The 16,280-nt window shown below is 38.7% G+C and overlaps 1 protein-coding gene across 2 annotated transcripts in view; it reads left to right on the forward strand.

The window, feature by feature from the left end:
- Positions 1-16,280, forward strand: part of LOC309635807 (uncharacterized protein) — a 447,043-nt gene that overhangs the window by 290,088 nt on the left and 140,675 nt on the right. The window lies entirely within an intron of this gene.

Below are 16,280 nucleotides of genomic sequence, written 5' to 3' on the forward strand. Positions count from 1 at the left end.
ACAAGAGAAAAGGGGAAATAAGACAATCCATTTATTTCATTTTAGGTGGATAAATGATTTCAATGTAAACTTAACCTTGCCCACTATAATAAGGTAGCAGAGTCCAGGGACAAAAGAATAGGTGTAAAGACATTATTGGGAGAATTGACAAAATTTGATTATTGGCTGTGAAGTAGATAATTGTATTTATCAATGTTAAGTACCTGATTTTGATAACTGTACTGTACATATATAAAAGAATGTAACCTGGAGTATTTAAGGGTAAAGGGGCATGATGTCTCCAACTTACTCTCAAATAGTTCAGAAAGAAGAATATGAGAGAAAGAGTGAGAGAGAGAGAACAATAAAGCAAATGGGGGAAAATGTAAACAATGGATGAATCTGGGGAAAGATTATATGGAAATTCCTTGTGCACCATTTTTACAACTTTTCTGTAGGTTTCAAGGAAGCTCAAAGTAAAAAGTTAGAAATAAAAATGTTCATGGAGTTAGTTTCAGTATCTCTTGGGGAAAAAAACAACTAATCATTACGGCAAGAAACAACTTTAGAGATCTCCCAGGCAAACCCTTCAATTCAAGGATGGGGAAATTAAGGCCGAGAGGTACAGGGTAACTACCTGTGTGAGCAGCTATAAGAGGCAGGGCACACAGGCATGCAGCACCAAGCCCACAGTCTCCTACTTGAATCCTTCAACCAGGCTATCCCTTTTTTCTCAGAGTTTTTCTTGACTACTTATATCCCATCTTATTACCTTCTTTGACTCTCTCAACTTCCCTCAAATCATTCCATGCATAGCACAGTGTATTCTATGCATAGCACAGTAATTCTGCAGGATTTTAATAGATGTTATATAAAGAAGTCTACGCACAACTAATAGCCTTAAGAAATATGGGGTCAAACAAGGTAAAACAGACTTCCCAAGGCCTTTAAAACACTAATGTGGGGCTTCCCTGGTGGCGCAGTGGTTGAGAATCTGCCTGCCAATGCAGGGGACACGGGTTCGAGCCCTGGTCCGGGAAGATCCCACATGCCGCGGAGTGACTAGGCCCGTGAGCCACAGTTGCTGAGCCTGCACATCTGGAGCCTGTGCTCCGCAACAAGAGAGGCCGCGATAGTGAGAGGCCCACGCACCGCGATGAAGAGGGGCCCCCGCTTGCCACAACTGGAGAAAGCCCTTGCACAGAAACGAAGACCCAACACAGCCATAAATAAATAAATAAATAAATAAATAAATAAATAAATAAATAAATAAAAATTAAAAAAAAAACAAAAAACCACTAATGTGCACATAGTGGGATAACAGGGGATATAATATGCAGCATTTTTCAAACATATTTGGACAGGGAAGACTTTTGTTTTGCAGAGTCTTTGGGGCTACCCATTCCAATGCATTTTTGGAAGAGCTTGTATAGAGCAGCAAATGCATCATGACTAAATGCTAAATGACAGATGCAAAGTGTCATCTCTCCCATTCAACATGATGAAGTGCCTATGTTTCTGGGACTGTTGGGACTTACTCTGTGGTGTTGCTAAAGGAGGAATGGAATATAGGGCTAAGTCCTAACTTTGGTTTGAATTTACAACCTACAATTTTGGGCAAATCAGCAAATCCCTTTGAGCCTGTTTTTTCATCTGTAAAAGAGAGGTAATAGCTATATTGCAGAGTGCTTTGTATGGGTTAGTGGAAACTCTCTATGAAAGTTCTTTATACTCTACAGACCACTGCTTAAATATATAAGGTAGCATATGACTATAGCACTAAAGGTGAGGGTGCTCTTGAAAAAAACAAATAAAATTCTGCCACAGACTGTGGAAGAGCATAGGGAGGTGGTTTGCATAGATGGTGATTCTGGCAGAAGAAGCGGTTTGGAGAGAGCTATGTGTGCAATTCCAGACTTGTTAATAACTACCTTTGTAAATCCACTGGAAGAAAAATAATCAGGATACAGAACTGGCAGATGCTCAGAATTGTTTAAGACACAATTAGGGAAATACAAGTATTTGATTTTGGTTTGTCATTCTTTGGCAAGGAACACTGATGCAATGCCTCTATCAACATTTGGCATGATATTTTAACTAAAAGGTCTCAATGGCCTAAAAGGCAACCAGTTCTTTACCTCTGGCAGAAGGAGCTTTCCGTGCATTGAGCCCAGGTCGGAGGGAACAATAGTGACTTCCTATTGTCCAGCAGATGGCCTTAACTGTGTCAAGCTATTCAGGCTCTGTTGGCCTCACATCCAGCCAAATTCACCATCTAAATATTTCATAGCTCCCATCACAGCCATAACTTTTTACCAACATATCTCTCAAACATAAGCTATTTAGTCTACTGTGGTTGTAGTTGCTGTTTTGATATCCCATATATGCATAACATTTAAAACCTTGAGATTCTTTAAATAAATTACTTAATTGTATTCCTCTTCACAAGTTCTTTGAGGTGGGCTTGACTGACACTATCATTGCGGAGGTGAGGACACTAAGGCTCAGGGTAGTAAATGTATTCCTTAATGGAGGTCACAGTGCTGAGGTTAGACTCCTGTGATTCCTAGACCTGCACACTAATACCTGGTCCAGGCTGCCCCACCACCTTCAATTCCAGCATCTTGCCGGCAGGTCAGAAGCAGTATGGCTAGCAGGGCTGGTCTCTCATTTTAGTGGAAATAAAATAGTGGATTATCCAGTGTGGTAACCCTAGGTGTCCCCCAAACATCTCCCTACCTGGGTAATTCAGTGTGAAAACTGCACCTTAAAAAATCGTCCTGTCCAGTTCCTTTCTTTGATGTCTGGTTTTACCTGGCAAATTCTCCCCAAGGCAACACCTGAGACAAACCTGAAAAAGGTGAGAGGAGAAAGCAACTGGCAAAGACCCTGCCATCACGAACTAAGAACAAACCAGCACTCTGGGCATGGAAGGAGGGAAAGCTGTGCTGACGGGGAGGCAAGGCCAGCCTGGACCAGCTGTACCTTCTTCGCACTGGTCAAGAAGAAGGCATGGCATCACAAAGACTTCCAGGTGCATGCGCAGTGGAAGAACGTGGTAGCTGAAAGCACGACTCTAAGGTGCCACGTGTGTCTCCGGGGTCCCGGAAGTGTCTGCTAGCACATGTGAATTCCAGAGGGGATGGGAGGCTTTTGTTAAAACTTAGGATCCTGCAGAACCCAGAAGGCCACAAGGCGAGGAAAGGAAGTGGTGGAAACAATTAAGAAATCTAAGCAGAAACGGTTGCCGGAGAGAGGGCCACAACTGTTCTTTCGACCACATCCGATATTTGCTTCAAATTGTTATGCAGGACAGTAATTGTCTCCTGGGAGGGCAAGAGGCAAATCGGGCCGGACTGGCCTCTAATAGGTTTCAACAGCAAAGCACCCTCATAAATAGTGCATATTGTGAAACCAGAGGTTTCTCCTTTTCCAACAGACCTCTCCCAACCCTCCTCCTTTAATTAAAGAAACATGGCTTACCAAGAAACAAATACCTCTTTTCATAAGGCCTTAAGTATGGAATAAGGGGGAAGAAAAAAAGAAAGAAAAGAATTCTACACTGAAGAAGTGAATGTTTAATAAGCCATTCATGCAGAGACTATGATAAATAGATGATTCCATGTTTCTAATCGACAACACTGCTTGGTGATTCCCTAGCATCACCTATCTGGCAAGTGACAATATCGTGCCCCCAAGGACCGTGGCTAGGCTGGAATTTAATGCATCAAGACACAATCTGGAGTGAACCTCTGTTCTGGTTAGTCCGTTTCTCACCACCCCCAGTTTATTACCTCCACCAACCTCTCCAGTCTTGTTCACACTGTATTTTCTTGTGCCAGCTGGTGGATTTCAAGTGATTTTGCAGAAGAGTTCAAACCAGTTCCACCTAAGTGTTGACTTGTTTAGTTTTCGAGTTCACCTCAGAGAATCATGATGACACCTCTAAAGCCTTAATTTTCTTGATCTTTTCTAATCAATTTGCCTGTGCTTTTGTCATATCTACTTTGACTTTTTAAAAATCACTTATATTTTTGGATCAGTAAATCAGGCACATGGTAGAAAATTCAAAAGGTGCATATGGTGAAAGTACAATAAGTCTGTCTTCTCCAGTTGCCCAGTTCCTGTTCTGAGAGGTAACTGCCATTTACCTTGTTCCAGAAGTATACAGCACACATGTATACCTTTAACAAACTTTAGTGTGTTTTACACACTGATTTGTTTTACTTTTTTTTGGTATATAATGTTCTCTTGCATACTATAGTGTACATTATATAACCAGTCTTTAACTTCTCGATATTCAAAACAATACTACAATGAGTACTCTTGTACCTCTGTTACTTCAATCTAATGAAGAGTAAGTCCTGAAAGTTGGATTTCTAGATCAGAGGACATTAGAGGCACTTTAATTGTCACTAGACATTTTCAAATAACTCTTCAAAGAGGTAGTAACAGTTTACACTTCCATTAGCAGTGTATGAGCATGCCTTTTTCCTAGACTTTGGCCAATAGCATGTTACCAAACTTTTTGATCTTTGCCTATATGATAAATGAAAAATTGTATCACATTATAGTTTTACAATTAAAAAAAAATTTTTAGACTGGGTTGAGAATCATTTCATAAGTTTGTTATTATTTTTTAATTAATTTATTTTTTATTTCTTTATTTTTGGCTGCGTTGGGTCTTTGTTGCTGCACGCGGGCTTTTTCTAGTTGTGGCGCACGGGGGTTACTCTTCATTGCGGTGGCTTCTCTTGTTGCAGGGCATGGGCTCTAGGCACGTGAGCTTCAGTAGTTGTGGCACACGGGCTCAGTAGTTGTGGCTCATGGGCTCTAGAGTGTAGGCTCAGTAGTTGTGATGCACGGGCTTAGTTGCTTCACAGCTTGTGGGATCTTCCTGGACCAGGGCTCAAACCCGTGTTCCCTGCATTGGCAGGCGGATTCTTAACCACTGCGCCATCAGGGAAGACCAGTGCCTCTTTTTAAAATGTGAGAGCATGTCTGCCTTTTGCCTTGGGGTCCCAGTCTAAACTGGGAAACAGAGTCTTATTTTAATATCTTGTTACATATGATTTGATAAAAATATAGAATATTGTTTTGTGTGTTTTAAACTTACAGTGAATGGTTTCATAGTGTATGTAACACTCTGCAGTTTGATTTTCTCAGTCAGCATTATGCCTTGAAGAGCTATGCATGTTGATACATAAAGATCTAGTTCATTCATTTTAATTGTTGTCTAGTATTCCACTGTATACCACAGTTTATTTGTCTATTCTTCTATTCATGGACATTTGAGTTGTTTTGAATTTTTTATTATTACCAACTGCAATAACATCCTTGTACATGTCCCCTTGGGCACATATAAAAGAATACATCCAGGATATACACCTACAGTGAGTTTGTTGGGTATGCACACTTTCAATTTTAAGAGCTATTGCAAAATTGCTCTCCAAATACACTCCCACAAACAAAATACTAGAATTCCCTTTTCTCTAAATAATCACTTCCTTGCCAATACTGGTTATGGTCACGATTCTTAATTTTTACCAATTTTCTGTGTGTAAAACAGCATCTTGCTTAAAAATTGAATTTCTTTGGTTACGAGTGAGAATAAGTACCTTTTCATATTTTTAATTGAAAATTTTTATTGAGAAAATTGTAGATTCATTTGCAGTTGTAAGAAGTATTATGAAGGGATCCCTTGTACATTTTGCACAGTTTTCCCTGTGGTCATATTCTGCAAAACTATAGTATAAGGTCACATCCAGGATACTGACATTGATACATCCATCCGTCATAATCAGATTTTCCCAGATTTGTACTCATTTGTGTGTGTGCCATTTTCTTTTTTATTTTGGTAATTCAGATTTCCTCTCAGAAAATTGACTGCTTATATTCTTTGATGATTTTCTTTTAAATTGTTTTGTATTTATAGGTAATATAGGTAATTCTGGATGATAATCTTTTATCTGTCATATATGTTAAAATACAGTACATTTGTTCCTTCTACTTTGTCACTCATATTTTAATTTTACTGTGACTTTCTAAAAATTTGTGTAGTCAAGTTTAATACTCTTTTTGTTTCAACTTAAGTTTTTGCTGTCTTGTTTGAGAAATCATTCCCTACCCTGAGATCATAAAATATTCTCTAATATTTTCTTCTAATTTAAAAAAAATTTTTTTCAGATTATAGTTATTAATCCATTGAGAGATTGTTTTTATGTACGATGTGAGGTAGTGATCTAATTTTACTTTTTTTATATGAAATCAGTTTTTCCAATGCAACAGTTATTTATTATCCCATCTCTCTGATTTATCTGATTTTTTCCTCCTCCATTATATACCTAGGGCCCATATATGCTTGTTTCATTCCTCAGCTCTCTGTTCTGTTCTGATGATCTATTTGTCCATGCACAAATACGACCATACCTTATTACATTAATTACTATGACTTTATAACTAACCTGGATATTAGGTAGCATAAGTCTGTACTCTTTGTTCTTATTTGAGAACAGTTTTAGCTATTGACTATTCTTGATTATTTTCTGACTTTCTCATGAAAAATAGAATTTTTCAAGTTTCATGAAAAATCCAATTCACTTTTTATTGACATAGAAGTGAATTTACAGACGACAAATTTTCTGCAGTGTACTGCTTTTAGCTACATTTTCAAATGTAGTTCTATTTTTTAAATTCAGTACTAAATAGATTTTAATTTTTATATTTGTCCTCCTTCACACTTGAGTTTTTCAGAAGTATATTTCTCCCCTAAAGGTATGACAGCTGTTGTTGTTTTCAAGTGTCTTTTTATTGTTGTTTTCTAATTTAATTATTTAGCTGTGATAAGATAATATGGACCATATGAATAGATTCTCTGGAACTTGTTGAGATTCTTCTCATGACCTAGCATGTTATCAGTTTTTATAAATGTTCAGTGGGTGCTTTGAAAGAGTGCATTCTTGGTCTGTTGGAAACAAGATTCCATATCTACCATTAGATCGAGATTTTAAGTTATGTCTTGCAAATCTTCTACATTTTTACTAATTTTCTTTTCTCTTCTTGACATATCAGTTTCTGAGAGAAATATATTAGAAGCTCCCACTATGATTTCGGATTAGGCTCTCTTTGTAATTCTCTCAAAGTTTGTTTTATCTATTTTGAGGCTGGGGTCATTAGGAGTAGTAGGCTCATGATTTATATATCTTCTTGGTTGATTGTTAAACTACCCTTCACTTTTTTTAAAAAATATTTATTTATTTATTTATTTATTTGGCTGCGCCAGGTCTTAGTTGCGGCATGCGGGATCTTCGTTGTGGCGTGCAGGATCTTTAGTTGTGGCCTGCGGGATCTTTCTCTTGTGGCATGCGGGACCTTTCAGTTGCAGCATGCAGGATCTTTAGTTGTAGCATGCAGGATCTTTAGTTGCAGCAGGCGAACTCTTAGTTGTGGCATGTGGGATCTAGTTCCCTGACCAGGGATCAAACCCGGGCCCCCTGCGTTGGGAGCGTGGAGTCTTAGCCACTGGAGCACCAGGAAAATCCCTACCCCTTCACTTTCAAAGATCCACAGTTCCCAGAAAGCATTTGTTCGTTCCTGAGTCACATAAATCACAAAATATTCCAAACTGCAGGTGTCAGTATATCATTGAGCTACTTCTCACTTGGGTCACTCTGTGTAGCATTCACCAAGTGGAGTAGCAATAGAAATGTACTTATGCATTGGTTCAAGACGGCGGAGTAGAAGGACATGCTCTCACTCCCTCCTGCGAGAACACTGGAATCACAACTAACTGCTGAACAGGCATTGACAGGAAGACACTGGAACTCACCAAAAAAGATACCCCACATCCAAAGACAAAGGAGAAGCCACAATGAGATGGTAGGAGGGGTGCAATCACAATAAAATCAAATCCCATAACTGCTGGGTGGGTGACTCACAAACTGGAGAACACTTACACCACAGAAGTCCACCCACTGAAGTGAAGGTTCTGAGCCCCACATCAGGCTTCCCAACCTGGGGTTCCAGCAAGGGGAGGAGGAATTCCTAGAGAATCAGACTTTGAAGGCTAGCAGGATTTGATTGCAGGACTTGGACAGGACTGGGGGAAACAGAGACTCCACTCTTGGAGGGCACACACAAAGTAGTGTGCACTTCGGGACCCAGGGGAAAGAGCAGTGACCCCATAGGAGACTGAACCAGACCTACCTGCTAGTGTTGGAGGGTCTCCTGCAGAGGTGGGTGGTGGCTCTGTCTCACCGTGAGGACAAGGACACTGGCAGCAGAAGTTCTGGGAAGTACTCCTTGGCGTGAGCCCTCCCAGAGTCCACCATTAGCCCCACCAAAGAGCACAGGTAGGCTCCAGTGTTGGGTCACCTCAGGCCAAACAACCAATAGGGAGGGAACCCAGCCCCACCCATCAGCAGTCAAGCAGATTAAAGTTTTACTGAGCTCTAACCACCAGAGCAACAGCCAGCTCTACCCACCACCAGTCCCTCCCATCAGGAAACTTGCACTGGCCTCATCCACCAGAGGGCAGACAGCAGAAGCAAGAAGAACTACAGTTCTGCAGCCTGTGGAACAAAAACCACATTCACAGAGAGACAGACAAGATTAAAAGGCAGAGGGCTATGTACCAGATGAAGGAACAAGATAAAACCCCAGAAAAACAACTAAATGAAGTGGAGATGGGCAACCTTCCAGAAAAAGAATTCAGAATAATGATAGTGAAGATGATATAGGACCTCGCAAAGAAAATGGAGGCAAAGATCGAGAACATGAAAGAAATGTTTAACAAAGACCTAGAAGAATTAAAGAACAAACAAACAGAGATGAACAATACAATAACTGAAATGAAAACGACACTAGAAGGAATCAGTAGCAGAATGACTGAGGCAGAAGAACAGATAAGTGACCTGGAAGACAGAATGGTGGAATTCACTGCTGTGGAACAGAATAAAGAAAAAAGAATGAAAAGAAATGAAGACAGCCTAAGAGACCTCTGGGACAACATTAAATGCAACAACATTCACATAATAGGGGTCCCAGACGGAGAAGAGAGAGAGAAAGGACCCGAGAAAATATATGAAGAGATTATAGTCGAAAACTTCCCTAACATGGGAAAGGAAATAGCCACCCAAGTCCAGGAAGCACAGCGAGTCCCATACAGGATAAACCTGAGGAGAAACATGCCAAGACACATAGTAATCAAACTGCCAAAAATTAAAGACAAAGAAAAATTATTGAAAGCAGCAAGGGAAAAATGACAAATAACATACAAGGGAACTCCCATAAGGTTAACAGCTGATTTCTCAGCAGAAACTCTACAAGCCAGAAGGGAGTGGCATGATATACTTAAAGTGATGAAAAGGAAGAACCTACAACCAAGATTACTCTACCTGGCAAGGATCTCATTCAGATTCGATGGAGAAATCAAAAGCTTTACAGACAAGCAAAAGCCAAGAGAATTCAGCACCACCAAATCAGCTCTACAACAAATGCTAAAGGAACGTCTCTAAGTGGGAAACACAAGAGAAGAAAAGGACCTACAAAAACAAACCCAAAACAATGAAGAAAATGGTCATAGGAACATACATATCGATAATTACCTTAAACGTGAATGGATTAAATGCTCCAACCAAAAGACACAGACTTGCTGAATGGATACAAAAACAAGACCCATATATATGCTGTCTACAAGAGACCCACTTCAGACCTAGGAACACATACAGACTGAAAGTGAGGGGATGGAAAAAGATATTCCATGCAAATGGAAATCAAAAGGAAGCTGGAGTAGCAATCCTCATATCAGATAAAATAGACTTTAAAATAAAGAATGTTACAAGACACAAGGAAGGACACTACATAATGATCAAGGGATCAATCCAAGAAGAAGATATAACAATTATAAATATATATGCACTCAACATAGGAGCACCTCAATATATGAGGCAACTGCTAACAGCTATAAAAGAGGAAATCGACAGTAACACAATAATAGTGGGGGACTTGAACACCCCACTTACACCAATGGACAGATCATCCAAACAGAAAATTAATAAGGAAACACAAACTTTAAATGACACAGTAGACCAGATAGATTTAATTGATATTTACAGGACATTCTATCCAAAAACAGCAGATTACACTTTCTTCTCAAGTGCGCATGGAACATTCTCCAGGATACATCACATCTTGGGTCACAAATCAAGCCTCAGTAAATTTAAGAAAATTGAAATCATATCAAGCATCTTTTCTGACCACAATGTTATGAGATTAGAAATCAATTATGGGGAAAAACACGTAAAAAACACAAACTCCTGGAGACTAAACAATACGTTACTAAATAACCAAGAGTTCACTGAAGAAATCAAAGAGGAAATCAAATACCTAGAGACAAGTGACAATGAAAATACGATGATCCAAAACCTATGGGATACAGCAAAAGCAGTTCTAAGAGGGAAGTTTATAGCTATACAAGCCTACCTCAAGAAACAAGAAAAATCTCAAATAAACAATCTAACCTTACACCTAAAGGAAGTAGAGAAAGAAGAATAAACAAAACCCAAAGTTAGCAGAAGGAAAGAAATCATAAAGATCAGAGCAGAACTAAATGAAATAGAAACAAAAAAAAACAATAGCAAAGATCAATAAAACTAAAAACTGGTTCTTTGAGAAGATAAACAAAATTGATAAACCATTAGCCAGACTCATCAAGAAAAAGAGGGAGAGGACTCAAATCAATAAAATTAGAAATGAAAAAGGAGAAGTTACAACAGACACCGCAGAAATACAAAGCATCCTAAGAGACTACTACAAGCAACTCTATGCCAATAAAATGGACAACCTGGAAGAAATGGACAAATTCTTAGAAAGGTATAACCTTCCAAGACTGAACCAGGAAGAAATAGAAAATATGAACAGACCAATCACAAGGAATGTAATCGAAACTGTGATTAAAAATCTTGCAACAAACACAAGTCCAGCACCAGATGGCTTCACAGGTGAATTCTATCAAACATTTAGAGAAGAGCTAACCCCCATCCTTCTCAAACTCTTCCAAAAAATTGCAGAGGAAGGAACACTCCCAAACTCATTCTATGAGGCCACCATCACCCTGATACCAAAACCAGACAAAGATACTACAAAAAAAGAAAATTACAGACCAATATCACTGATGACTATGGATGCAAAAATCCTCAACAAAATACTAGCAAACAGAATCCAACAACACATTAAAAGGATCATACACCATGATCAAGTGGGATTTATCCCAGGGATGCAAGGATTCTTCAATATACGCAAATCAATCAATGTGATACACCATATTAACAAACTGAAGAAGAAAAACCATATGATCATCTCAATAGATGCAGAAAAAGCTTTTGACAAAATTCAACACCCATTTATGATAAAAACTCTCCAGAAAGTGGGCATAGAGGGAACCTACCTCAACATAATAAAGGCCATGTACAACAAACCCACAGCAGACATCATTCTCAATGGTGAAAAACTGAAAGCATTTCCTCTGAGATCAGGAACAAGACAAGGATGTCCACTCTCACCGCTGTTTTTCAACATAGTTTTGGAAGTCCTACCATGGCAATCAGAGAAGAAAAAGAAATAAAAGGAATAAAAATTGGAGAAGAAGAAGTAGAACTGTCACTGTTTGCAGATGACATGATATTATACGTAGAGAATCCTAAAGATGCCACCAGAAAACTACTAGAGCTAATCCATGAATTTGGTAAAGTTGCAGGCTACAAAATTAATGCACAGAAATCTCTTGCATTCCTATATACTAATGATGAAAAATCTGAAAGAGAAATTAAGGAAACACTCTCATTTACCATTGCAACACAAAGAATAAAATACCTAGGAATAAACCTACCTAGGGAGACAAAAGACCTGTATGCAGAAAACTATAAGACACTGACGAAAGAAATTAAAGATGATACCAACAGATGGAGAGATATACCATGTTCTTGGATTGGAAGAATCAATATTGTGAAAATGACTGTACTTCCCAAATCAATCTACAGATTCAATTGCAATACCTATCAAATTACCAATGGCATTGTTTACAGAACTAGAACAAAAAGTCATAAAATTTGTGTGGAGACGCAAAAGACCCCGAATAGCCAAAGCAGTCTTGAGGGAAAAAAACGGAGCTGGAGGAATCCGATTCCCTGGCTTCAGACTATACTACAAATCTACAGTAATCAAGACAATATGGTACTGGCACAAAAACAGAAACATAGATCAATGGAACAAGATAGAAAGCCCAGAGATAAACCCACGCACCTATGATCAACTAATCTATGACAAAGGAGGCAAGGATATACAATGGAGAAAAGACAGTCTCTTCAATAAGTGGTGCTGGGAAAACTGGACAACTACATGTAAAAGAATGAAATTAGAACACTCCCTAACACCATACACAAAAATACACTCAAAATGGATTAGAGATGTAAATGTAAGACCGGACACTATGAAACTCTTAGAGGAAAACATAGGAAGAACACTCTTTGACATAAATCACAGCAAGATCTGTTTTGATCCACCTCCTAGAGTAATGGAAATAGAAACAAAAAGAAACAAATGGGACCTAATGAAACTTCAAAGCTTTTGCACAGCAAAGGAAACCATAAACAAGATGAAAAGACAACCCTCAGAATGGGAGAAAATATTTGCAAACGAATCAACGGACAAAGGATTAATCTCCAAAATATATAAACAGCTCATGCACCTCAATATTAAAAAAACAAACAACCCAATCCAAAAATGGGCAGAGGACCTAAATAGACATTTCTGCAACGAAGACATACAGATTGCCCAGAAGCACATGAAAAGCTGCTCAACATCACTAACTATTAGAGAAATGCAAATCAAAACTACAATGAGGTATCACCTCACACCAGTTAGAATGGGCATCATCAGAAAATCTACAAACAACAAATGCTGGAGAGGGTGTGGAGAAAAGGGAACCCTCTTGCACTGTTGGTGGCAATGTAAATTGATACAGCCACTATGGAGGACAGTATGGCGGTTCCTTAAAAAACTAAAAATAGAACTACCATACAACCCAGCAATCCCACTACTGGGCATATACCCAGAGAAAACCATAATTCAAAAAGACACATGCACCCCAGTGTTCATTGCAGCACTATTTACAATAGCCAGGTCATGGAAGCAACCTAAATGCCCATCGACAGATGAATGGATAAAGAAGATGTGGTACATATATACAATGCAATATTACTCAGCCATGAAAAGGAACGAAATTGAGTCATTTGTAGAGACGTGGATGGATCTAGAGACCATCATACAGAGTGAAGTAAGTCAGAAAGAGAAAAACAGATATCGTATATTAATGCATATATGTGGAACCTAGAAAATTGTTACAGATGAACCTGTTTGCAGGGCAGAAATTGAGACACAGATGTAAAGAACAAACGTATGGACACCAAGGGGGGAAAGCAGCGGGGGGGGTAGGGGTGGTGGTATGCTGAATTGGGCGATTGGGATTGACATGTATACACTGATGTGTATAAAATGGATGACTAATAAGAACCTGCTGTACAAAAAATAAAATTAAATTAAATTAATAAATTTTTTTAAAAAAAGAAATGTATTTATGTATCCCATACAAAAGGATACTATATAAAGAAGATCAATGATTCTCCTGAAAAAGTGCCAGGGAATACAGCTAATTTTAAATAAAATATTTTCTTCCATTATCCCCAGTCCATGTTGGTCTCATCAGCCTCCTCACTGTCCTCCAAATGGCTAGTGCTTCTTGAAATGTTTGCCCTCCTCCTGCACACTGAGGCAGACACTACCCATCTGTCAAGACCTGGTACAGGCCCCATTTGGTGTCCCTTTATGCTGTATGGGAGAAAGCTCTGAAACCAATTTGTCTCAGAATCAAATTCGCACTTCAGTACTCAGTTGCTATGTGATTATAGAGCGATTGAGAAATATGACTACCTCCTTTCTGTGTCTTTGTTTTTACATAGATTAAATGAGGATAATGCCTGTCTCAGAGATTTGTTTCGATGGTTAATTTAAAAAAAAAAGAACGTGATATTCCTTGAACTTAGTTATTTCTTCCTTCTTTTCCTTCCTTCAGTATTTTACCTGAAGAACCTAGCGCACTGTGCTTCTTTACTATCTTGTGTTTGAACATGATTCATTAAACATTTGCCTTGAACTCTGAAAAACAAAAAATCTCTGGTCTCATATTAGTTAGAACCACAAAGCTTAGTACACAATTGGTTTCTATCTTTTCATACAAGTGAATTTTGTTTCTTTCTGAGAAATTCATTCTAGACTGAGAAAACCCCATGAAGGCAGGGAATATTTCCTGTCTCTTTATATTCCCTATAGAGCTTAGAAGAGCACCGAGTCCATAGTAGGAGACTCAGAAAATAGTTGCTTGTTGACAGAAGGAATAAATTGAAATTTACCTAATTAATTCTTCTTCTCTTGCTCAATTTTTGGTGGAGATTATAACTAGCAGAGGAAACCACGAAACTAGACAAAAGAAAAGAGCCTGGATAATTAGACCTTCTTCCATCATTGGATTCCTATACCCAAATCTCACTAACAAGGAGAGAAATAAACAAAAGGGGAGGGGGTCAAATATATGCCCATAGTTTCTGATACTAAATTTTCTAAGAAAAAGTCAAATTTCTTATTCACCAAGTTTGACTTTGCAGGTGAGAATTTGAATGATTTCTTTCCTTTGGAAAATATTGTAACAGGCACAGGTTTCCTAAGTACAAAGAGAGCCTCTCTGTATCACCTCTCTACCCACAGAGATTAGCAGAGGTCCTGAAACAAGGGAAGCTTCAAGGGAATGTTGCAGATTGATAACTGAATGAATGAATAAATTAATGATGCACAAACAACTCTATAAACCCAGAGACCAATGCTTTACCCTGCATGCAGGTTCTGATGTCTCCTTCTCAATGCTGCCTAGCCCAGGAATGCACAATTGCAGGCAGTGGCTTTGCCCCCAGGGGAGTCCAGTAAAGAAAGCAGCTGCTCTGAGATATACTTAACCTCTGTCAACAGAGCAACCTGTTGCCTGCAACCTCCAAAGCTGGAGTCCCTTGGGAGGCTGAGCTAGGCCAAGATTGGCCCAGGGTAAAAATGTAAACAGCAATTATGTTCCCAGTATTCTGTCCCCTTCTCATTCTATGATTCTGTGCCTTTCCTCCACTTCCCGCCTCTGGCTTCTATAGTACTAAGCCCTACACCCATGTGAAAATTAGCATTCTGTGCTCCCCTCTAAGAGAAAGAAGTGGAGATAATGTTAGTGCATTAAAAGCAGTGAAATAGGATGGGAGGTAGGGAAAGGGGTAGGAGAGAAAAAGGAAGAATAAAAGAGAGTAACATCTGTCTCAGACAATGTAGGAAACTTTATGCTGAGCACTTTTTATACATTGCATTCAATCCCCCCAATAACACTGAGGGGTCAATATTATTAAGCCCAGAGAGGTTAAGTAATTTGCAGAAGCTTATATGACTAGGAACATAACACAGACCTCAAATTCAGGTGTGTCTCATTCTAAAGCCAGTGTCTCTCCATGACATTATGCCCAAGTAAATAATTTGATTAGTTTTCCACACTGTGTTGGAAAGCTGTGTATTACTAGCTTAAAATGCAGAGTGACCATAAAATCTGGTGACACAGATAAATTACTTTTTTACAGATTGAACCCACTTGGTTACTTCTTCTGGGGCACAATAAAGAAACAGGTTTATTCAGTGCAAATCAGAGACACAAATAAGGCAATATATCACACATATGCATGTACAGAGATAGAAGTGCTGAATTAATAAATTGTGTTTCTTGCAGTTTTGCACAATGCATTGAGATACGGCTCTTTAACAAGGGACAACAAAGTGAGCACATTATGTAATGTCATTGAACATATTCTGTCTTTTTATAACAATTATCCATTTATCTTGTGTTATTACCTATGTTTCCAGACTTTTTGGCCATCCTGTATAATCCAGGAGTCAAAGAAGTAATACTACCTTGAACCCAAAGGAATAACTGCATAATGATTTTCAGTGTGAGGGAGAAGTAGGATAGATATTTTTGCAATAGTAATGACTCCTAGACTCACAATGTGTAAGTGATCTTCTGTTCTTCCCCTAAGATGGGATTGATTCTGGGCTCATTTTTCACCTTATGTTACTCCAATGGTCTGACTATATTGCCATATCATGCTGAATCTCCAAACTTATCTTCAAGAAGAGAAACTTAGGACTTCCCTGGTGACACAGTGGTT

The sequence above is a fragment of the Balaenoptera borealis genome (genome assembly GCF_965194805.1).
Source record: "Balaenoptera borealis genome assembly, chromosome: 10".
Taxonomy (NCBI): Eukaryota; Metazoa; Chordata; class Mammalia; order Artiodactyla; family Balaenopteridae; genus Balaenoptera; species Balaenoptera borealis.